The 23,699-nt window shown below is 42.6% G+C and overlaps 1 long non-coding RNA gene across 1 annotated transcript in view; it reads left to right on the top strand.

The window, feature by feature from the left end:
- The first annotated feature begins 660 nt into the window (after nucleotides 1-660).
- Nucleotides 661-23,699, top strand: part of LOC139074757 (uncharacterized) — a 93,765-nt gene continuing 70,726 nt past the window's right edge. Inside the window, exons 1-2 of the long non-coding RNA XR_011524496.1 lie at nucleotides 661-888; nucleotides 16,353-16,491. This is a non-coding gene — a long non-coding RNA (uncharacterized lncRNA). The remainder of the gene's footprint in view (nucleotides 889-16,352; nucleotides 16,492-23,699) is intronic.

A 23,699-nucleotide genomic window follows, 5' to 3' on the forward strand; every position in this document is an offset into this window, starting at 1 on the left:
ACGTCTGCGCTCCATACTTCTTCTAAATCATTTAAATCCCCTTTATCTTCTTGGCGCTGTGTCCATCCCAGGCAGATGCCACTGCAAGTGCTACATGAACTTGGGAGTTGGTTGTTGGAGGGTTCTAAAGGTTCCACATGAAATTTCTCTTCCCCCTCCTGTCGACCTTTGCTCATCTGACTTCTATCTGGTCCTGAGTACATGCGCGTCAAAATACTAGCACATTTATGTTACACGAAAAGGATTTCTTGAGATGAATCACTCCTAGACCCTGCAGCGAATATGCAGAAGATGTCCATTAGCATCACAGCAATACTTGTTGGGTACTTACTTTGAAAGCAGCACTGCTCTTGATGCTGGGGAAAGAGCTTGGGGAGGGGCAAACGGTTTCTGCCCTCACGGAGCCAATGGGGAGGCAGACCTTAAGAAAATGAATCAGTTCTGGGGCAGTTGGCAGAATAATGGCCCCTAAAGATGTCCATGTCCCAATCATCAGAACCTGTGTTTATGTTACGTTACATGACAGTTGGGAATTATGGTAGCAGATGGAATGAAGGTGGCTAACCACTGACCTTGAAACAGGAGATTGTCCTGGATTATGCAAATGAGGCCAATGTCATCATAAAGACCCTTAAATGAGGCAAAGGGAGGCAGAAATTCAGAATCAGAGAGACAGCACAATGAGAAATACTCGACCCTCGACCGGCCACTACTGACTTTGAAGATGAAGGGGAATCATGGGCTGGGGAGCGCAGGCAGCTTCTAAAAGCTGGAAAGCAAGAAAAGGGAATCTCCTCCAGAGGCCCTGGAAAGGAACACAGCCTTGCTGACACCTTGGTCTTAGCCCATTTGGACACATTTTGGACTTCTGACCTCCAGGACTGTAAGGTAATAAATTTGTGTTGTTTAAGCCACTAAGTTTGCGGCACTAAGTTTAAGCCACTAAGTTTGCGGTTTCTTACAGCAGCCACAGGAAACTCAGGCAGATCATGGCTCTTCCTTCTCCAATTCAGTTTTCTCTTTTTCTGCTTGTAAGAGCAGTGTCCTGGGGTCTTTAGAAGTCCCCTCCATTCCTGGGGAGAGACTGGTGGACGGGTCACTAAAGGAAACAGGAAGCAAACCTTGCCGTGGCTTCTAAAAATCAAAAGAAGCCCAAAGCCCCCCAAACCAAAAATGGATGCGATCTTAAGTGGCACTTGAATCTCATTTTCTTTCTCAGCGCCTCAGGCTCCCCCACTTAAGAGTCTTGCCATATGGCAGTGTTTTTCTGGGCTCCTGTGATGCACACAGCCGTTTGACAAAAGCCATCCCACTGAGGATGCAGGAGGCTGGGGTGTGCTTCGAGCTCTGATTGAAAAGGTCTGGAACTATAGCATCCATAGCTTTGCCTGGTGCCTGCAGCTTGCGGAGCGGCGTGGAACTGCTGAGTGACCCGTGGGACCGGCCATGGCACGGTACCAGCTGAAAAGGAAGAGCTGAAATTCCTTTAAAAATGTTTAGATGTCCCTCCTGCTTTTGTTTATTTGTAAAGTAACATTTTAGTGCATTTTTATTGTGACGTATAATACACATTCAGAAAAGTCAAAATAACCAGACATGCACAGCTTAATGAAATACCACACAGCAAACGTGTGTGAAGCCATGACCCTGGCTAATGAAACAGAACATGTCTGGTATCCAGAAGCCCCCTCGTGCTCCTTCCCAACAGCCACTCCCCCCTTCCTTCCCAGACATGACCACTATTCTGCCCTCTTACGTCTTTTTTTTAAAAATTTCAAAAGTAACATTGTGAAAATTCAGACAGTATCAAAGCTAAAGAAGAACGATTGATTACATATAAGCATTTCTTATTAGTAATTCCTCTCTATATTAAAATTGTTATGAAATAGTCCAAGCATAATAGTGTATTTAATAATACAAGGGACGCTGGTACCCACCACAGTGTTTAAGAAATAAATTATAATCAATAAGATTGAATCTTCATCTGTTCCTTGTCCTGATCCATCCCTTCTTTTCCAAGTTTGGTATTTATTAACTCTACGCATTTTGTGATATTTTTGCTCTCTCTGTGTACCTAAATAATATATTTGTACCTAAATATATTGTACCTAAATAATATATTTGTGTACCTAAATAACATATCATCTGGTTTTGCATATTTTCACACCATATCATCCTGTGCATATTCTGTTTTGCTCAACACTATTTGAGATTCACCCAGGTTGATACGTGGAGTTCTTGCTCATCCATTTTAAAACGTCCTCAGCCTTTTGGATCTAAGAAGAAAGATTACAAGCTCTCTCCCATCTCTGCCCTTTTCCCAGTCACTGTCATCAGAGGTAAAGGTGGATAGGGGTTAGGCACACATGACACCCAGCTTTCTCCATGCATGCATGTCCGTATGCACATACGCACATACATATGGAGTTTTAAAAAGTTAATTAGAAAAAATTGGATCCTTAGAGCAGATGTGAGTCCAAGCTCTGCATGTGAATGCCAGCTCCATCACTTAGCAGCTCTGTGGCAAGTTATTTCATCTCTCCACGTCCCATTTTACTCATCTATAAACTGTAATAATAAAAACACTACGTCAAAGTGTTGGTGAGTGGATCCAGTGAGATGATATATATAAAGTGCTTACCTTAGTTTTCGGCCTGTAGCAACTGTTCAACAAATGTCAGCTACTATTGTTGCACGTTGTTCTGTAAAGTGCTTTTTCCATTTAATAATTTATCATGCAGTCTTTCCATGTCTAAATACAGGAATATCTTATAATGGGACAACACACATACACATGCATGCACACATGTACACATATGTATGCACATGCATACGCACACACATGCGCGCAATACCTATTTACAAGCCAGACCATTCGTGATCAGTTTCCACCTATTTTATGGGTCACTATGTGCACCCCCACTTTTCCATCCTATAACCAGAGGGCTGGGCAGGTTGGAATATTCATCATATACTTCCAGAATTCTTAGCCAGGGATGACAATCTCAGTTCCTGCAGGTCTGTGGGCAGAATATAAAGGATTACTTTAGTTGGAAAGGAAATTTTTTTTTCACTAAACTCTCACTGATTTTTAGCATTTCTTCCATTATGAAGGTAGGCAACAAACCACGGTGGAATTAACAATTCCTGTGACTTTGTCATCATCGGAAATCACAGATATTTTCATATCTCTTTACAATTGTTACAGAATCCTCAAGTATCCTTTAGGCTCATCACTTCTTTGAAATTATAGTAGTTGTTAGACCCACTGCTCGATTTTTTTCCTAATGTGCTAATAAAGAATAATGTGTATTGCGTATGTATTGCTATATCACTAGTTTGTTTTACTGTTTCTGTAAGTACATTTCAATGTAACTAGTTTCCTTTGTAATCCAATGCATTCTATTTTATTCACTTCAAAATTGTTATCCTGAGAAAGAGTCCACAGTCTTCATCAAATTGCCAAAGTGATCCACACCACAAAGAGATTAAGAACCCCTTGGCAGTAAAGGGGAGTCTGGAGCCAAGAGGAAAAGTCTTGCCTTTGTTATTTACTTCTTATGTCACCTTAGGCAATTCTGTTCACTTCTCAGGACCTCAATTTCCTCGTCTGTAAAATGAGGGCTTTGCACTTCCTAGACGTTGTCTTAAGACCTTTTCCAGTTTAGGGAGACATGCTCTGTTTTCTAACTGACCAAATTTTGTAGCTGTAGTTAATATTTACCATACTTTTTGACTGCTCAGAATCTGAAGTCCTTATGTTTGGGAGAATCTTCCAAATGGTGAGGCATGGATTGCCTCCTTGCATAGAAGCTAAAAATGGTGGGCACCTGCTTTCCTAGTGCCCCTGGCAGCTGGGGCACAGACCCATCAAACGAACCATCAGATCATCTGCCAGTCAAATGTACCTGCCCTAGACTTTGAATCAGAAACAGGTAAAGAAGGAGGACCATGCCGGAATTTACTCTGGCAAGGAGGAGCAGCCACTTCCTCATCCTAGAGGCACCGGTAACTGCAGATCCAGTGGCCGCGTTGGTGTCCAGCATTGGCAGTGCTGGGCATACAAGCTGTGATGTCTTCACTCCCTGTCGAACATTCTCTGAGCTACCCAACATCTTTTAAATGAAACCTCTTCCTTCTTAAAAGAACCAGAGGCTTTCTTTTGCTTGTTATATGAATCTTGGGCTTATGGGGTATCAGAAGGCATAAACCCCATAGTTTTGGGAATCCATCTCTGAGATTTCAGACTCTGAGTTTCTCTCTCCTTTTCAAAAGTACCATTCAGTATGGGTGCATTTCCATAGCAAGCGAATAGTGGAGAATCATAATGGCAAGACCCACAGTGTAGTACCCATTTTCCAAAATGGCATCCGATGGTCCCCACCTCCTGGTATTCACACCCTTGGGTAATACTCTCCCACATTGTACCAGGGTTGGTCTGTGTGACCAGGAGCAAATAGCAGAAGCAATGGGACGTCGTTTCTGATATTAGGTTATAAAAGTTGTGGCTTCCGTCTTGGATGCTCTCACTCTCACTCTCTCGGATCACTCACTCAAAGGGGAGCCAGCTGCCCTGTTATGAGCAACCCTATGGAACAGCCCATGTAACGAAAAACTGAAGACTGTGGCCAAAATCCAGTGAAAAACTGAGGGCTGCCAACAAACGTGAGTGAGCTTGGAAGTGGATTTTCTACCTCATTCGAGTCTTGAGACAACTGCAGCCTGGCTCACAGTTTGACTCACACCTCATGAGAGATCTTAAGCCAGAACTGCCCATCTAAGCTTCTCTTAAATCCCTTACCCTTAGAATAAGTGTGACATAACAGATGTTTGAGATTTAAGGTGTTAATTTTTTTTGTGGGGAGAGAGGGATAATTTGTTACATAGTAATAGATAACTAAGACACAGGTTAAATAAAATATTCTTGCTAGTTCGTATGTGTAGCTCAGTAGATAGAAAGCATGATACAAGGATAGTTGGAGGCAACATGGCAAGTGTTTCCTCTGTTAGGCAGACAGTAGAATATATATCATGCAAGTGGATAATAGCCATTAGATATAAAGAGTTCCTACAAATCAATATGCTAAAGATCTACTATCCAACAGAAAAAAGGGTGTGTGATCTTGGATAAGCCACTTAATCAGTTTCCTCATTTGTTAAATTGAGATAAGCAAGTGCCTCTTTCACAGAGTTGTTGGAGTCGTGCTTGGCACAGAGTAAGTACTGTGTAAGTGTTTGTTACATAAAACAAATAGGCAATTTCCATAAAGAAATACTGCATGATGTCACTTATATGTGGAATCTAAAATAGTCAAACTCGGAAGTAGAGTTACCTGGGGTGGGGTGAGGAGGTGAGGGAAATGGGAAATGTTGGTTAAAGGGTACAAAGTTTCAGTTACATAGGATGAATAAGTTCTGGAGATCTAACGTCACAGCATGGTGATGATAGTTAACAATACTGTAGTGTATACTTGAAATTTGCAAAAAGGATAGATCTTAAATTAAATGTTCTTAATACACACACACACACACACACCACACAATGGTAACTACATAGAGGTAGTGGATATGTTAATTAGCTCAATTATGATATGTGTATACACAATGTGTATATATGTCAAAATATCAAGTTGTACATTTTAAATATGGACAATTTTATATATAAAAGATAGCTCAATGAAGCTGTTAAAAAAAAGATTAAATTGTTCTGTTGTAAATAAAAAAGCCAAAAATATTCAAAAAAATAGCTATAAAATAGCCAATAAGTTTATGAAAAGATGCTCCATCTCAGGAATGATCAGAGAAATACTGTGTCCAACCATTTGTGCCTAGGACAGTGTCTGGCACATCATAGGTGCTCAATAAATGTTCGTTGAATGACTAAGACTTCAAGGATGTGAGGGAGAGCATCCACAGGGTGTACAAGTGGTGAAAGAGATTCCAGGCAGAGGGAAGGGCAAGGCAAATACCACAAGGAAGGAATATGCCTGGCTTGTCTGAGGATAGTTGGGAATGCTGTGTGGCTGGGGTGGAATGAGCGAGGGAGAGAGTCAAAGATAAGCCTGGGGATGTGAGCTGACTTGTCAGTCATTTAAGGATTTTGGCTTCTACTCTGGGGAGAATGAAGTGCCAGTGGAGGGCTTTGAGCAGAGGAGGGACGTCATCTGACTTGCTCTGTCTGTTAAGCTGCACATCAACTAAAGCGACAAAGGGAAGAGTCAGGCCAGGTGGTTAGCAGTGGAGATGGTGACAAGTGGTCAGATTTTAGATATGTTTTTGCAGGTAGAACCAGGGCTGGCTTCATGGGCATGTGACCTGCGATGTCACACAGGGTCCCTTGCCCAGAAAGACCCCATGCCTGGTTTTATGTTCCGCTGTCGCCATCTTGAAATTCTTAAGAACCTTCGGACAGGGGCCCTGCATTTCCATTTTGCACGGTACCCAGTCCTGGATAGAATGGACAGGATTTGTTGACAGATTGGATGTTGGGTACAAGAAAGAGAGAGAACGAGAGAGAGAGGTGTTAGAGATAACGCCAAGGCTTTTGGCCTCAGCAATTGATGCTGGAGTTGCCTTGTGTGAGGTGAGGAAAAATGCAGGACTAAGGAAATGAGGGGCTTTCAGAGAGAGGGACTTTTCTAGAACCTGGGGTCGCTTGGGAACTATACTGGGGCCCTCTTTGGGGAGAATTTTGTCCCCTCAGGTTTCCAGCAGGGAGATGTCGCCATCCCAGTCTGACTCTGGCATAACAGCAGCAGCCACAACAGCTGTGTCCTCCTTGGGGACAATGGTCTGACCTCAGAGGGACCGCGCATGCAAACTGACTTATTTTTAGAATTTCCCATTTCTCCTCAACAGCAACTGGAATGTCTGGATGAAAAATTCTGCGGCTGGAAGTGAAGGGCTGAATAAAAACCTTTAATTAAGAGTTAAAGACTTTAATCTGCCTCTAACTTGGTTTTCTTCCTAAATCCTACAATTTTCAAAAGAAAGAGAAATCCAGAGAACACAAAATGCCATCCAACACAAAGCCACGAAGATGTTGAGCCAAAACAATTGTGGTCTCTTTGGCGATGAAACGCTCTACTCTTCAGATCGTTGCAGAGAAAACGTGTTTCTTCTCCCCATCTGAACCGCGAGTTTTTCTCCAAGCTTGCCAGTTTTGCTGAGTCAGCACGAACATAGTCCTTCTCTCTCTCCACCAACACTCCCACGGGCTGCTCCCTCATCCACTTCTATCCTCCTCTGCCCCCTTCCTCCCGGGTGTCCCGGATGACCGTCTGACTAAAATGAGGCTTCACTTCTTTTTTCGGCCAGTGAAAAACAAAGAGGAAAAAAAAAAAAAAAAGCGCGCGCACACTTCTTTTTTAAAGATGCAAATTTCCTACAATTTTTTGCAAGGAGGCGGGCCCTCCTGACAGGAAGGAAGAGGGTTGCGCTGGAGACGCCCGAAGCCCGCCGTGATTGAAAGGGAGAAAAAGCCCTTGAGTTTCTCAGATGTAAATAATTTAAGGTTTGGAAGTGCTCACCTTTGGATCCATTGGAGCTTTGGGGAACTTGTGCAGTGGGGGAAAAAAATTGCTGAGACAAGCGGGAGTGAAGCGAGCTGACTGGCCTGGACTGGATTCAGCCGGGGGAGCAGCTGAGGAGCGCTTGGGGAGGAAACCAGCCAATGGAGGGGAGGATTGGGGCCCCCCAGGCACACAGAGCTGCCTGTGGATGGGGACATCCTCTCTCACGTGAGCTGAAAATTCTCCTTGCTACAAAAAGGATTGCAGAGGTAGATAACTTCTACCATGCTAAAAGATAAGGAAAAAAATATAGTAATAAGCAATATTAATATAGTTCTTACTACATAGTAGGTAACCTAGGTTGGTAGTTGGCAAATGTTTTCTGTAAAGGGCCAGACAGTAGATATTTCAGGCCTTGTGCCCATATGGTCTCTGTAGGAACTGCAACCACTCCACTGCTCCTGGAGTGTAAAAATAACCAGAGACAGGATGTAAATGGATGGGCGTGGCTGAGTTCCAATAAAACTTTATTTACGGACCCGGAAATTCGAATTTAAATTTTTTTTGTGTCATAGAATCTTCTTCTTTTGATTTTTTTCAACTCTTTAAAAATATAGAAACTATTCTTAGCTTTCTGGTGGTGCAAAAACAGGTGGCAGGCTGTATCTGGCCCTTGGGTGATGGTTCGCTGACCCCTGTTCTAGATACTTTGTATACCTTAATTCTTTTACTCTTTCCAACCCTGTAAGAGTCAGTTTGACAGATGAATAAGCACAGAGAGGAAAAGGAATTGCCAATGGTTGCTGTTATGGGTTGAATTGTGTCCGTCCCCGCCCCCACCCCCCCCCACCCCCTCCTCCCGCCAAATTCATACATTGAAGTCCTAAAATCGAGTACTTCAGAACGTGACTTTCTTTGGAAATAGAGTTGTTGTGGATATAATTAGTTAAGATGAGGTCATTAGGGTGGGTCCTAATCCAATATGCTGATGTCCTTATAAAAAGGGGAAATTTGGACCCAGAGATGCATGCTGGGGAAACTGCATGTGGCGGAGATCAGAGTGAAGCAACAATCAGCTGAGGAATGCCAAAGACTGCCAGGTATCACTAGAAATTAGGCAAGACATGGAACAGATTTGTCCCTCACAGCCCCCAGAATGAACCAGCTCAGCCATCACATCTTCATTTTGCAACTTTAGAACAGTGAGACATTAAATGTCTGTTGTTTATAATCCACCCAGTCTGCGGTACTTTGTTATGGCCGCCCCAGCAAACTAATACAGTTGCACAGCCAATATGTGGCATGAGTGGGGTTTGAAGACAGCATGACTTCAGAGGCTGGGTGCTTAAGCACTGAGCTATTCACTCTGTCTATAACTTTATAATAAAAATTAAATAAAGTGTGGCTTTAGAGCCTGACAGAACCGGGTCCGACTCTTGACTACAATTTCTATATGCTGTGTGACCTTGGGCAAGTTACCCCATCTCTCTGCGCCTTGCTTTCCTTGTCTGTAAAGTGGGCGTTACAAGATACCCATTTCATAAGGCTTTGTGAGGATGAGTATGATGTATAAGTAAAAGATGATCTCCATACAAATGATGAAAAAGCACATGGCATACAGTGGGTGCTCAATGGCTGCTGGTTGTTTTTGTTCCTTGCTGACACGTTCTCAGACTGTTTTATGACAACTTTTCCAGTCTCACAAGTTGCCATTTTGCGACTATTCTCCAGGCAGGCTCTTAGAGCCTCTCCTCTACCTTGCCCTTCCTGTCCCCAGCACAGCACGGTGGGCTCGACACTCTGGCCTTATATATATGAGGACACTAGTCACATTGGATTAGGACCCACCCTAATGACCTCATCTTAACTAATTATATCGCTTGGCTCTTCGGTTCTTGATGATATTGTTGGAGGAGGTCATCCAGAGGATGGCACCGCCACTTGACCCTGAGCTGGCGGCTCCTCATCCCCTCCCCTGTCCTTGGGATGTGTGTCCCACACACTGTTCCCATAGCCAGAGCCTTGAGAGAGCAACGTGTTGTTGAGTGCCTCTGGACAGAACATGTGACTGAACCCCCTTAAGCCCTCTCTGGAAAGTTCTAAGATCCTGGCAGGCAGGCACGGAGATCCACTCGTCTTGCGGTACCCCAGACAAGCCTCGTAGGCGAGTTCCCTTGCTGGTTACACCTGCCACCTCCCAATCTGGAGCGCTCTGCCTCTTCCTTTGGTCTCTCCTTGCCCTCTGGGTACGGGACCAGGTTCTTATTTCACCTGGGAACCTCCCTGTTCCCAACCAACAGATACCCCTGGGGCCATGTCCAGTAGAAGATTCTCAGCTGCTCACACGTAAGGCACAATGAAAACTTCTCACTGATGTGGTCTGCTCTGTTCATTGCTTAGGGTTTGTCATCCAGAGAGGAGGTGAGGGGACTCCAGTGGAGAACTTTAGAGACCCTCCTTCTGGTTGTGTGTAGGGAGGCCCCAGAGAGAGAGAGAGAAGATGACTCTTTGAAGAATTGGATGAACGAACGCTTTGGTTGCAGAGAGAACTCTTGGCTGTTCCATAAAAGCTCTTTCAGGAGAGAGCACTCTCTTCCATGCCTTGTCTGTTGTTTATGGTCAAATCAGGGTTCTTGAATATTCCAGTTTCCACTGAGGTTCTAATTTGGATTCTTGGGACTAGATAGAAATCCATTCGTTTGGGTTAAGACAAAGTTCTATCCCGCATCCCCAATCACTAATTCCTGGCTGCAATTCTATCAATGAAGTCTTTTCCAACTGGACAACCAGCAGAGAGCAGGGCATTGGCAGGACCACGCCTGGGACCCAGGAGGGCGAGCTTGGATAGGGGCCCAGAGTGTGGACAGAGGAAACTGCTAATGGAATTACGGCCATATGCATCGGCAGCAGGAAGAACCTTGGTACCTAATGGCGGGAATGTGCCAGAGAAAAGGAAGAGAGATGCATAGAGGAAGAAAAACAAACAGCAACAAACTTGGCAGAGGCCAGATAGACCCTGGTTCAAATCCCACTTAATGGCGGTGTGATCTTGAGGAAGTTACATAACCTCTCTGAGCCTTAGTGTTCTAATCTTTAAAATGGAATTAGTAATAGCTACCTCATAGAATTGTCAGGGTTAAACAAGAACATGGGAGTAACAGAACAGCCTTTCAGGGTTGTAGAGCTTAGCATGACATCGGGTTTAAAGCAGAGGCTCAGTAAATAGGAATGAGGAATGTGGTTGGTACTCTGCCCAGATCCACTTGGGTCACATTTCTGCGTGACCTCTGGCTTTGGTTTGCTTCACTTTGGCAATTCACTCCTCCAGCTCCCTTTTGGAGGACCACTCTTGGGTTATTGGAGGTTGGGAATGTACATCCCTGTAGGGTTTGGTATTAGTATAATGCCTGCTTCAAGAATAAGTTGAAGTCTTTCTTTCTGTCCTATTTTCTGGAAAAGTCTGTGTAAAGCAGTACGTAGAAGAATATGGTCTATCTTGGGGAACGTTCCATGTGCGCTTGGAGAAAGAGGTGTATTCTGCTGTTGGATGGAGTGTTTTATAAACGTCGGTTAGGTCAGCTTGGTTGATAGGATTGTCTGAATCTTCTATATCTCTGCTTGTTTTCTTCCTACTTGTTCCATCAAGCAGCGCCAAGAGAGGAGGGCTTCCGTCTCTACCTGTGTTTGTGAATTTATCTATTTCTCCTTTCAGTTTTATCAGGTTTTCCTTCATAGGTTTTGAAACTCTTTTTAATGTGTATACACATTTGCGATTGTTGTGTCTTATTGGTAAATGGATCCCTTTATTATTCTAGAACTGTTATACGCCCCGCCCCTGAGGGTTGAGGATACCTTTTTTCACCCTTGCTCCTGCTGCAGTGGGTCTCCACTGGTGCCCTGGATTTGCTGCCTCGTTCCCATTGTCTTGAGGTTTTAGTTCTGTTGGGGACAAGGATCTGAGTGAGGGCTTTTCCATTTACCCAGAAACGCTGTGGGATGTACCACCAAGGAAGGCTCTTTCCAGTACCCCACCTTGCTTCTGGTCTTTCTCCCAAGCACCCATTGGAGGGCTATGGAGAAGAGATGTTGGATGGATGCAAGCTTCCCTTACGTCAGGGGTTCTCTAATCTCATGCTAGCCCACGCTTGGCCTTTAGCAATTTGTTAAAAATTTTAGCTGCATTCTTCTTACCCACTTGTCTCTTCATCTCCTGTGCCGCCACAGATGATCCTGGGAGGAGCCTGTGTTTCATTGGAGTTGAGGCTTCTTGGTTGCTCTGTGGCCTCAGCTTCTGGGTGCATTTAAAAAAAGTTAAGATTTTGATGCTTATTTGCATTTTTCTTGTGCTTATGGTGGGAGCGAAGCTCCTTCCAGCTTTCTACATCCTAGGTGGAAGTGAAACTCTACATGATTGATAATTTAATATCATTTTTTTCCTAACAGTGTTCTTGCAAATTCCCAATATGGAAGAGGTCACTTCAGTATTATATGAAAAGTAAAGTTACTTTAATTAAAAATGGAAAGGATTTTAGTTTGGTGAATGCTAGGAAGGATTGACTGGTGCTCTTAAAGGATGCATAATTTAAAGACAATATTTTGCAAACCAGGTTTTAATTCAAAGAAAAATTTTTTGAGCTAACTTCATAAGCCACTGGAAAGCAGGTTTATGCAAAAAAGTGCTGATGTATCATTCCCTGGCACGGTATAATTTGCAATTTTGCCATAATCCTATAGCTTTAGCAAAAGGTATTGTCCTCCTAGGTGGTATCTGTCTGTCCTTTGCTTTGGCAAATCCTCAGGGGTAACTTTTTACCTAGCACGCTCTCTTTCAATAATTAAACCTCATGCTCGGTGTGTTGTAATTTCTAAGGGCACAAAGATCACAGGGAAAGAAAATTACCACTCAGGCAAGGCTCAGGACCTGGAGACATAGGAGTTACAGAGAAGTGCGTATTGCTTAACAAGGATAAAAAAGAAGCCTCTACTTTATCCAGAATTGTTAACTAGAGTCAAGAGACATGGAGAGAAGACAGTGTTTCTAGGAAAGGGTTTCTATTTCTGAGACTTCCTGCCCACCCAGGTCTCAGTGGTGGCACCAATGCCACTGATTAGTTAATTTAATTTTTCTTAAAGAACTCTGGCTCTGGGAGAGTTAAGTGGGGTATACTGGAAGGAGCTTGTGGGCCATCTCCAGGGTCACCAGTTCCATCATAGACTAGGTGAATTGTGTCCCTGAGATGGTTCCGGATTTTAATGCCAATTTTTCTTCTGAGTGACCTCGGACAAGTCACTTAACGTCTCTGATTCTCAGTTTACTCACCTGTGAAGTGGGGCTCATAATCCTTATGTCTTAGTGTTATTTGGTGGATGAAGTGATAAGATCTGTAAACCGTGTGACACAAGGCCTGACAGTAGGTGCTCCATCAGTGGGAGTTCACTTCCCCTTGTCACCTTCTTCAGAGCTGTGCGATGAAGGGGATGTGAACGTGGCAGTCCACCAAACCCCATCTCCTAGGATCTTGATTTTGTGGAAAATACACAACTTTACATTTGCAATTTTAGGAATCTGGAGGCCTTTTTGTTGAATGGGTTGAATTTTGTACTTGTGTCCTACGTGATTTGGTTGTATGGGGTGTGATTTTATTAATTTTTAATCGTTGTCTCTGGTTTGCAACTTGGAGGTCCGTGTACTTCTTCCTTTGACTCAGTGGTGTGGCTGAATCTCTCCCTTGGTGAGGATGGTGTAACTGGGGTCAGGGATTACAAAGGGCTTGGGTCTTTTGCATTGACAGTTTATTAAATTCACTAAGGTCGTCTGGGTCAGACTGACCTCCATTTGAATCATGGCTTTTCCAATTCCCAGCTGTAGGATCCAAAGCAAATTCCCTGTCCTCTCTAAGTCTCAGTCTACTTGCTGACAAAATGGAGGAGGGATGCAATACTTACTTCATAAGATTGTGATATTCAATGAGATGGTGCATATCATGCACCCAAAAATGTTTATGTAAATAATTTATTGAATACTTATATAAGGACTAAGCACCTTATATGGGTTATATAGTTTAATGCTCATTAAAACTCTGTAAGGTGGGTGATATTATTATTCCCATTTTTTAGGGGAGGGGGCTGAGCTTTGGAGAAGTAAGAAATTCAACATAGCCAGGATGTGGTGGCGATGGGATGTGAACTCAGGTCCATGATCTTAACCCCCTTACTATACTCCCTTCCATTAAAATTTGGTTTCTGCTTCTCCCCAAACCACAGTGGAACTTTAGAAATAAGTTTTGGTATTTGGTGACATATTGGTAGATTTCATTCCTAGTATTGCCTTCTAAGAACATGCTTCTTTTTAGCTGCTTTCAAAGCGGTGAAATGAGAAGAAGATATTTTGGGGGAAAACCTCCTGATATGGTCACTCTTAACTTCCTGTTGTCTTAGGCATTTGAAACCTTAGGTCTGTAAGTTCTACTCATGCATGGGGCAAGGACTCTGGGAGCTAAGCAGACTGTGGGCAGCTAATGGTGCCATGTTTCCCATAGGTCAGAGGAAAGGTTGATCCTTCAGGGGAGCAGAATGACCAGCAGGAACTCTGTCTGAGGCCTATCTCTTTAAAAACATGTCTGAAGTTCATCCTTTAGATCAAGCTTGATAAATGGAGGGGTGTGCCCTAGATGGGAAAATATCACCATGTGCTGAGTCAGAAGCTTCTGCTCTTGGTATATAGTCTACCATGAAGAGAGGATGTTTTGTCCTAGTTTTTCTTACCCTTTTCCATCAGGTCCTAATTAACACATAGCTGGAACTATGAAGTGCAATGGATGGTTATTCCTTCAGGCTCCAAAGGACTGTTTCTTAGAGAAGTTACCCCGGGAGGGATTTATATGCACGGGAATATTTCCAGGAGTTGTAATCTACAAATGTATTTTTGACAGTCTCCAGATTTTCTCCAAAACTGTGTTAATGAACAGGAGTACTTGAAGTCAATGAGCTGAGCATTGAATACGATGATAGTACCTGATCCATAATTAGAAAGATTTTTTTTTTCCCAGACAGAATCATTGATAGTCTTTCTTGAATCACATTTTGGTAACCCTATGTTACCCACATTACACAGCCATATTAATGATGTAGAGGTAACATCAGAATTTCTCTAGATGAAATTCCCTTCTTTGTAAGAAAATTGAGTTGATGACTAAGACTGTAAGATCTTACATAATTGATCCACCATACAAAGGAATGTCATAGAGTCCTCTCAGAGAACTGGGCCTCCCAAGATAAAGCACTAAGTCCTTACTGCTTGTTATCAATATACACTCATGACTCTTACAGATTGTTGGTGATAGATGAGCAGAAATAATAACATCTGCTTGCAGTCCTCTCAGATTCATAGCCATAAACATGATGATCTGTTTATTGCACATATATTTTAATCCAGCCATCTATATACATCCTCTAGAATATTTACAACTCTGAAAAATTGAAATCGTTTACTGCATTTTTTAAATTAGGCAAAGGAGGCTCAGAAGGGTTAAGTAAATCGCTTAATATCGTGCAGGTAGTGTGTTGTGGAAGCAGGATTTGGACTCAGTCTCCATTACTTCAAAGCTTCTGCCCATCCTATTACTCTGTAGCCAATAGAGGGTATCATGAAGGAAACAATTCAGTTCCTTTGTTCCAATACCTTACATATGGTTAAGGATCCAAGACACAACCATCATAATAAAAGGCTAAATTTGCTGAGACCTTTCTATGTGTCAGGAACTCTGCTAAGCTCTTATATATTTTTTCTCATTTAATTCTCTCAACAACCGCATGAAGTACCTAGTAGTACTTTCCAAAATTGACAGGTGACATTAAGTAGCTTCCTTCATATGGTGAATCTGAGCTTCAAACCCAAACAGTCTGACTCTAGAGTCCATTCTTTTAACTACCTTTGCTTGTCAAGACTGCTGATCTGGGACACAGATTGTTCAGAAGACATTTTAGCTGAAGTCAGGCTAAATAAGGGGTCAGGCCACGTGAACAGAATCAATGGTAGTTGCAGTTAGGGAGTTAAGGGTGAAAGCAATGTAGGTGATAAGTTGCCCATGGCAGCAGAACCTTCAGAACCATGGACAGCTACCCTGAGACTTGTTTTTATGGCTTATCGGGTAAAGCTGTTATCCTCACGCAAGGTTAATGACATCTATTCACTGTCTTTATTATTAATTAGCCTTCATTCCTTTTCTGCTTGGCTTGGCTCCTCAAAATTCATGGAATTATTTTCAATATCCTCAAGAGCTCTTGATGTCTGTAGTTGATGTGAGCAATTATTTGGAGCTTCCATAGATACATAGCATATCCAACAGTGTGGTTGAGGAATGAGTGGTGGTTGGAGGGAGTGGCAGGGGAGGAAAAGAGAATTCCCAGCCTTCTTAATTAATTGGTTTGCCCACTAACAACCCATTTTCCTTTAGGTCAGAGTAAGGTTAAAACGAGGAGCAGAGTCCTGACAATAAACGTGAACAGTTAAAGCAGTTTAGTTGAAGAATACAGGCCATACCACAAGGAAGCTCATGATTAATTGCCACATGGAAGGTACATTCAAATGCTACTGGAGGGTGAAATCATTGCAAGCTAGAGTGGTCTCAGAAGACAATTGAAGGATGTATTTGGATACATGGAGATAAAGAGAGGGGTATTTCAGAAAAAAATAAAGAGCACATAAAAATTACAGAGATAAGAAGCTATAAAATGTCTGGTGGAGAATAAATAGGCTGATTTTTTCTTTTCTGGAAATTCACATTTTTGTGTGATCAAATTTTATTCTTATTTTTATGTATGTATGCAAAATGTCATCAGAATGAAGAAACACCAGATATGATTTCAAGCCATTGGGGTGCTGATGTGGATACCGATGGGCTCCTGCACCTCTTTAGCCAGACAGATCTGTTAACACCGGATTTCTGCTACAATTATAAAACATCATTGGAGACAAGCTGTGAGTAACATTTCTTCCCAAGCAACTAGGGGGCCCGGAGAAGCTGAACTGTCATTTGCAGGAGACAAATGACAATGATCCCCTGAGATGTAACATGCAGAAAAAATACAATCCTATTAGGAGACTGTCATTGTAAAGGTTTCTTCTGGTTCCCAGCTCAGACAGAGGAGGGAGACAAGGTACCATGTTAACAACAGGACTGAGCTTTCACCCAGAGTACAGAAAGATCAGCCGATCCCTGCCATTTCTGAAAAACAAACCTTTGGGGTTGAATCAAATTAAATGCTTTAGGGGAAAATGTTTTGATGTTCAAAAAAAAAAAAAAAAAAAGATTACAGGTTAACAATGGAAGTTCCACTTCTGCTGGACCTGGGGAGCTATGATAATGACATCTAATTTCCACATTCTTTGAAGAGACCACAGTTTCCATTGTGCAGTGGAGAGGGTTCTCAAGTGGAATTCTGGAGTTCTGACCATTTTTAGAGATCCATTGGCTAATAAGGGACATAGTCTTTAATTTTAATGAGGAAAAAGAAGAATACATTCTACTTTGGCTGTGTGTCCTGTGTGATGGGAGATAGAGGGTTATGTCCATTCACTTCATGCCATTGGGAAATGTGTGTGAGTATATCTGTGCACATGAATGTGCAGATTTGGTACCCAGCATGGTGACAATTAAGACACCCACCAAGTGGTCATCCAGATTTTTTCATGCCTGATGCCTTCTACTCAGTAAGCGCCAGCATGGTATACAGGGAAGGATAGGAGCTTTGGTGCTGGAGAGATTTAGGTTCAAGTCCCAGCTCAACCACTTTCTAACAGTGTGACCTTGGGCCAGGTACTTAACCTGTCTAAGCCTCATTTTTCTCATCTGTGCAATGGGGATACTAACACTTTTTTCAAAAACACTTAGAATAGGGGCCGGCCTGGTGGTGCAACGGTTAAGTTTGCATGTTCCACTTTGGTGGCCTGGGAATCGCTGGCTCCGATCCCAGGTGTGGACCTACGCACTGCTTGTCAAACTATGTGGCAGGCGTCCCACATACAAAGTAGAGGAAGATGGGCACGGATGTTAGCTCAGGGCCAGTCTTCCTCAGCAAAAATAAGAGAAGAGGATTGGCGGCAGATGTTAACTCAGGGCTAATCTTCCTCAAAAAAACAAAAACAAAATCAAAACACTTAGACTAGTACCTGACATATATTAAGTGCTCAAAAAGTGTTCATCACATATTCCCACAGTACAATCAAAAGAAGTTATTCCATTGCTTCTTTGGTAAGGTGGACACTTCTTGTTTTTGCCTTCCAGTATCTTTTCCCTCCTTTTCCGTTAACACCACTTTAATTTTCCTTTGAAAAAACCACCTATTCCCCATCTTCGGTCCATGTGCTTTGGGTAGAGAGCTTTCCTTACTGCAGAAGGAGACACATCTTCATCGATCATGGTATCCATTTTCCTGCCCACAATGATCTGTTCAGGGATGGCCATGTGATCCAAGATGGGCCAATGAGACTTGATCCCAGTGACTTTTCTGGATCCTTCTGGAAGGAGAAACTCTGTTCCTCTGGTTGTTAAGAATGTATTAAGTGGTTCCTCAAACAGTTAAACATAGGATGACAACATGACCCCATCACTTTCATTCCAAGGTAAATGCCAAAAAGAATTAAACAGATGTTCAAAGAAAAACTTATACAAGAATGTTCATAGCAGCATTGCTCATAACAGCCAAAAGGGGGAAAAACTCAAATGTCCATTAACTGATGAATGGAAAAACAAAATGGGTAAAAACTCCATATGGTAGAATGTTGTTCAACCATAAAAAGGAATGAGGTACTGATGCAAGCTATACTGTGGATAAACCTTGAAAATATTATTTAGTGACAGCTTTGGAGGTACCCACCTCCTGATGAGAGAAAAAATCTGATAATACTCTTAACACAAATGGAAGGAAAATACTTCCAGGGCCAGGCAGCTCCCCTGTGCCCACAAAAGGAAAGGCAGGGTACTCTGGATCCCAGCCTCCATCGTTCTCATCTCACGAGCTTGTGGAACAACACGAGCTCAATGCTGCTTTCTCCAGGAAGACTTCGAAGTTGAACTTAGTCATTCCTTGCCTTCTGGAGAAATATTTTTATTTTTGCACATGTCTGTTTCCCCCATAGAATAGGGGGCTTTTGGAGGTAGCAACTGTGTCTTGTTCTTATTTCTATCCCTCCCCTCTAGTGCGTACTCCTGTGCCCAGGACATAGTGTTTGCTCAGGGAACACTTAATCTGAAGTGAGAGTTGGTCATAATTGTGCATGAGAGGTACACGTAACTGTACTCTAGATCTAGTTTTGTTTAGCATTTGGTGTGATTCTTTAAAGTATGCACTTTATGTCAAGTGTAGCCATATGTATATCTGCCTACACCTACATGTACACCTACATTTACGTCTACACCTACGCTTACATCTATACCTACGCTTACATCTACACCTACGCCTGTACCTATATCTACATCTACACCTACACCTATGTCTACACGTACACCTATATCTACACCTACATCTACACCTCTACTTACACCTACATCTACACCTACACCTATATCTACATCTACGCCTACGCCTGTACCTATATCTACATCTACACCTACACCTACGTCTACACGTACACCTATATCTACACCTACATCTACACCTCTACTTACACCTACATCTACACCTACACCTATATCTACATCTACGCCTACGCCTGTACCTATATCTACATCTACACCTACACCTACGTCTACACGTACACCTATATCTACACCTACATCTACACCTCTACTTACACCTACATCTACACCTACACCTATATCTACATCTACACCTACGCCTGTACCTATATCTACATCTACACCTACACCTACGTCTACACGTACACCTATATCTACACCTACATCTACACCTCTACTTACACCTACATCTACACCTACACCTATATCTACATCTACACCTACGCCTGTACCTATATCTACATCTACACCTACACCTACGTCTACACGTACACCTATATCTACACCTACATCTACACCTCTACTTACACCTACATCTACACCTACACCTATATCTACATCTACGCCTACGCCTGTACCTATATCTACATCTACACCTACACCTACGTCTACACGTACACCTATATCTACACCTACATCTACACCTCTACTTACACCTACATCTACACCTACACCTATATCTACATCTACACCTACGCCTGTACCTATATCTACATCTACGTCTACACCTACACCTATACCTACATCTACACGTATATCTACACTTACATCTACACCTCTACTTACATCTACATCTACACCTACATGTACATCTACACCTATCTCTACACCTACACCTACATCTATACCTATGTCTGCATCTACTCCTCCATCCATGTCCACATCCATATCTATGTCTATGTCTGTGTCTTTGTCTGAGTGATACCACCTGAGGGAAACTGAAATCTTTCCTTATTGATGAAACCCACTATACCACTGAACTTGGGCCATGAGTTCAAAAATCACTGAATACACTATCCTGCATATCCCTGAGGCCACTAAACTATTGTAATACCTCCTGTAGTATAAACCTTCATCTTTGTCTTCAATTCTAACAACAACAACAACAATAATAAAGCTAGTATCAGTTGCCAGTTATGGAGTATTTGGTCTGAGCCAGGATCTCTAAGTTCTTCACGTACGTAATTTTGTTCAATTCGCACAACCGCCCTTTGAGCCAGGTTCCGTGATTACCCTCATTCTGCTGATGCACCATGGCTGAGGGAGGTTCAGCCGCTTGCCCAAGGTCACACATTCTAGCTGAGGGCAGAACCAAGATTCAAACCTGTCTGACCTCCATCCGCACATTCCTGACCAGTGCTCTCCACGTTGCACCCATTTCCAATTTTACTTTTTCTCCTCCCCACTTGTATCCCACCCTGGTTCCCTGATCCTGTGGCAACTGCCAGATGGGAAATTCTGCTCTAGCTGGATAATTCCCTTCTCTCCAACTTCCTGCCCCTCACCACCTTTCTGATAACTGAGGGTCCTGAGAACAAGCATCCAAGAAGTCTGCATCCTCTCGGCACATCTTCTCTTCACGCATATGTCTCTGCAGTTTCCTATAGTTCTAAAAGGATCTCCATTTTGGGCAGTTCTGAGGTAACTTCATGAACCCTGAAAGACTGGGAGTGGTCATATATTCTTGTCCTTGTCACTACCCATTATGCCTGGAGATGTACATGCAGCACCCCCACCCCCATTATGTGGAGAATGACGTAGGAGATGACATAGGTGGAACAAAATCTTGCTTCCTTTGGAATCCATTGCCCAGCATCACCATCCGTCATCATCTTGGTGGTAGTCTCAAATACATAAGGCCATTTTCCTCTAGTAGTCAGGCTCAGGGAGACATCGTCCTCACATTTCTGAGCCTTTAGGTGGGAGAGGAACTGAGTGAAGTGCCTGGGCCATCTTGGGCCTATTTGGCCTCAGATCTATCCCTTGCCTTCTTCTTGTAGACCATGGCTTCCAGGCTCCCATATCAGCAGAATGACAGCTGAGTTTGGCCAATGGGAGGCACTGATGGGAGACTGGAAGGCGGGAGGAAGGGATAAGCCAAGGTATTTCTTCCTCTCTTTGTCTCCTGTGGCATCTCTGCAGCAGCTTTGTCTCCTGTATGATTCTAGATCCTGTGGGATAGCCCCAGCTTTTGTTCTGGGCTCCAGTAACACCCCTCTTCCCTTTGTCCCTTGTCCTAGGGGTTGTAGTAGATTCCTGCTGTTTATTCATCCCTGGCAGGGCCAGGATTATAAAAAGAAAAGGGAGGCTGAGTTATACAAGTGTGGGGTCCTATCCTGTCTTTAAGATTTTGATGTTTTCTTCATCATGGATTTTTTTTCCTGCATCAGTTCAGACTTTTAAAAGTATTACATTAAAGTAGGACTTTTTCATTGTCCCATTTAGCACCTTGATCCTTCATCACCCATACAGCTAATTCCCTGTATAAAATCCTGTTTGAAATACTCAAGTGGTTTCTCTCCCCTAGTTAGCCATTGATGTATAGAATGCCTCACACAGATTTCGACTTACACATCTCTATGAGGTACGGATTATTATTATATTCATTTAACATATGAGGAAAGATGCTCAGAAACCTTCATAAACTGCCAAGTATCTCTGAGCTGTGATGGAGCAGAAATGGACCTCGAACTCAGGTCTTTGGGACTACAGAATCCTCACTCTTTAAGCTTAACCATTAACCTCTGTGGTTTTGTTACATGTATTTTCAAAGGACTCAACTAAGAGCAGAAATCCCTTTTGACAAGGAGGAAACCTTTTGATTGTGGAGAAGTCTCTTAAAAGGGTCTGTATCGGGGCTCTTTCAAACTTGACATTTATATACAGAGCAAACAACTATGTCAGGATGGGTGATATTGGGATGAACCTAGGCAGGTTCATCTTCTTCTCTGAGCTGATTTGTTTCAGTAAATCCTCAGAAAATATCACTTGTCTCATTTTCCTTCAATCCTTTTGTCTGAGTTGGAGCTGAGAATGGTTTTTTTTCTTTCTTTGTAAATTCTCTTGATTTTGGTTATGTAACAGGGCCAGACAATTTCCTTTGCTGAACAAAAGTCTCAAATGAATAGACATCGATGGTAATACCAGTAATTAACAGTTTCTCTCAGTGGTGCATGTCTGAAACTGCTTTTATTGATTTATTTTGACTCTGTTCCATATAGGATATTTTTTCAGCTCGCACAAACATGTGCTTATTTCCTTTTGGTCCTGACCATTCTGAGCTCTGTTTTTTAAAGATTGTAATTCCTCAGGACAGCTCTGACAGGGCAGCAGATGAAACGGGACTAAGATGCCTTCAGCAAATTGTAACCTTGAAGGGTTATCAATGAGTGTGAAGGATGGAGAACCTCTTAGTTTTGGGTTTGATGTTCTGGGTTTCCTTTTGGGTTTGATTGGACTGGAACTTGGAGTTGCATGGAATTGTGTGTGGGGAAAGGAAAGGAGGATGTGAGAGGGGTCATCCAGGCAAAGATAGAAGTCAAGGAGGAGAAAATTGGGAGAGACAGAACCAGTTGCCCAGTGTCCCCTGACTCAGGCAGCTCTGCTTCCCTGTGAATCCCAGTTATGCTTTTTTCTTTCCCTCAATCAAGGGAAAAATGCAGAGTGTTAAAAGGGCAATTTGTTTGGATGGTTAGGTATGTCAAAATTATTATTTTTTCCCCAGAATTGAGACCTTTTGTTAAGTTTGTTATAGAAAACTTAGATGATACCGAAGCAAAGGAGGAAGAGGAGGAGAGGAGAGGAAACTAGTTTTAAATATTTCCAAACATTTTGTGGTCCTACATGCAGACACATTCTACACCCCCACCTCCCTCTCTCTCTCCCTCTCTCTCTCACACACACAATACATTTGAGATCCCACTGAACATACCTTCAGAACATAATTATACTGAACATACTATTCTGTGACCTGTGTTTCAAATTAGTGATATGTCATGAACCCATTATCATGTCAATAATTATACCTATGTATCATCATTTTTAATGGCTGAATCGTATTCCATTTGATGGACATACAACATGTTTAACCGATCACCTAGTGTTGGATATTTAGTTTGTTTCTTTTCTTTCTTTGTCTCTTTCACTTTTCCTCCCTCCTTCCCTCCCTCACTCTACCTTCCCTATATAACTATTCTAAAATATATACCCTTGATCTTTTTGCGTGAATCTGAAGCATTTGCTTAGAACAAATTCTTAGCTGCAGAGTGTTGGGTCAAAGAGTGTCCCCATTTCTCAGGCTTCTGATGCATTCTCTACTCTGTCCTCTGAGAAGATTGTACTGATGTCTATAGAGAATATGGCAATTCTAACCGCAGAATTACACCATCTAGTAAGGCTTCTCTGAAGGTGGAATGTTTGCACTGAGAAATCTAGGATGGAGATGAGTTAAGGCAAGGGAGAGGGATGGTGATAATGGTGGCGGTGGTCATGGCAAACATTCCTGGCAGAGGAACACACATGTGCAAAGAACACTTGGCAGGAGGGAATAAGGGACCCTCAAAGAGGCAGATTGAGCACAAAGAATAAGGGAGGCTATTTTATTCAGGGTTCTTTAGTTATAGGAATTGGCTCATATGAATAAGGAGGCTGGCAAGTCCCAAGATTGCAG

The sequence above is a fragment of the Equus przewalskii genome, chromosome 12 (assembly GCF_037783145.1).
Source record: "Equus przewalskii isolate Varuska chromosome 12, EquPr2, whole genome shotgun sequence".
Classification (NCBI taxonomy): domain Eukaryota; kingdom Metazoa; phylum Chordata; class Mammalia; order Perissodactyla; family Equidae; genus Equus; species Equus przewalskii.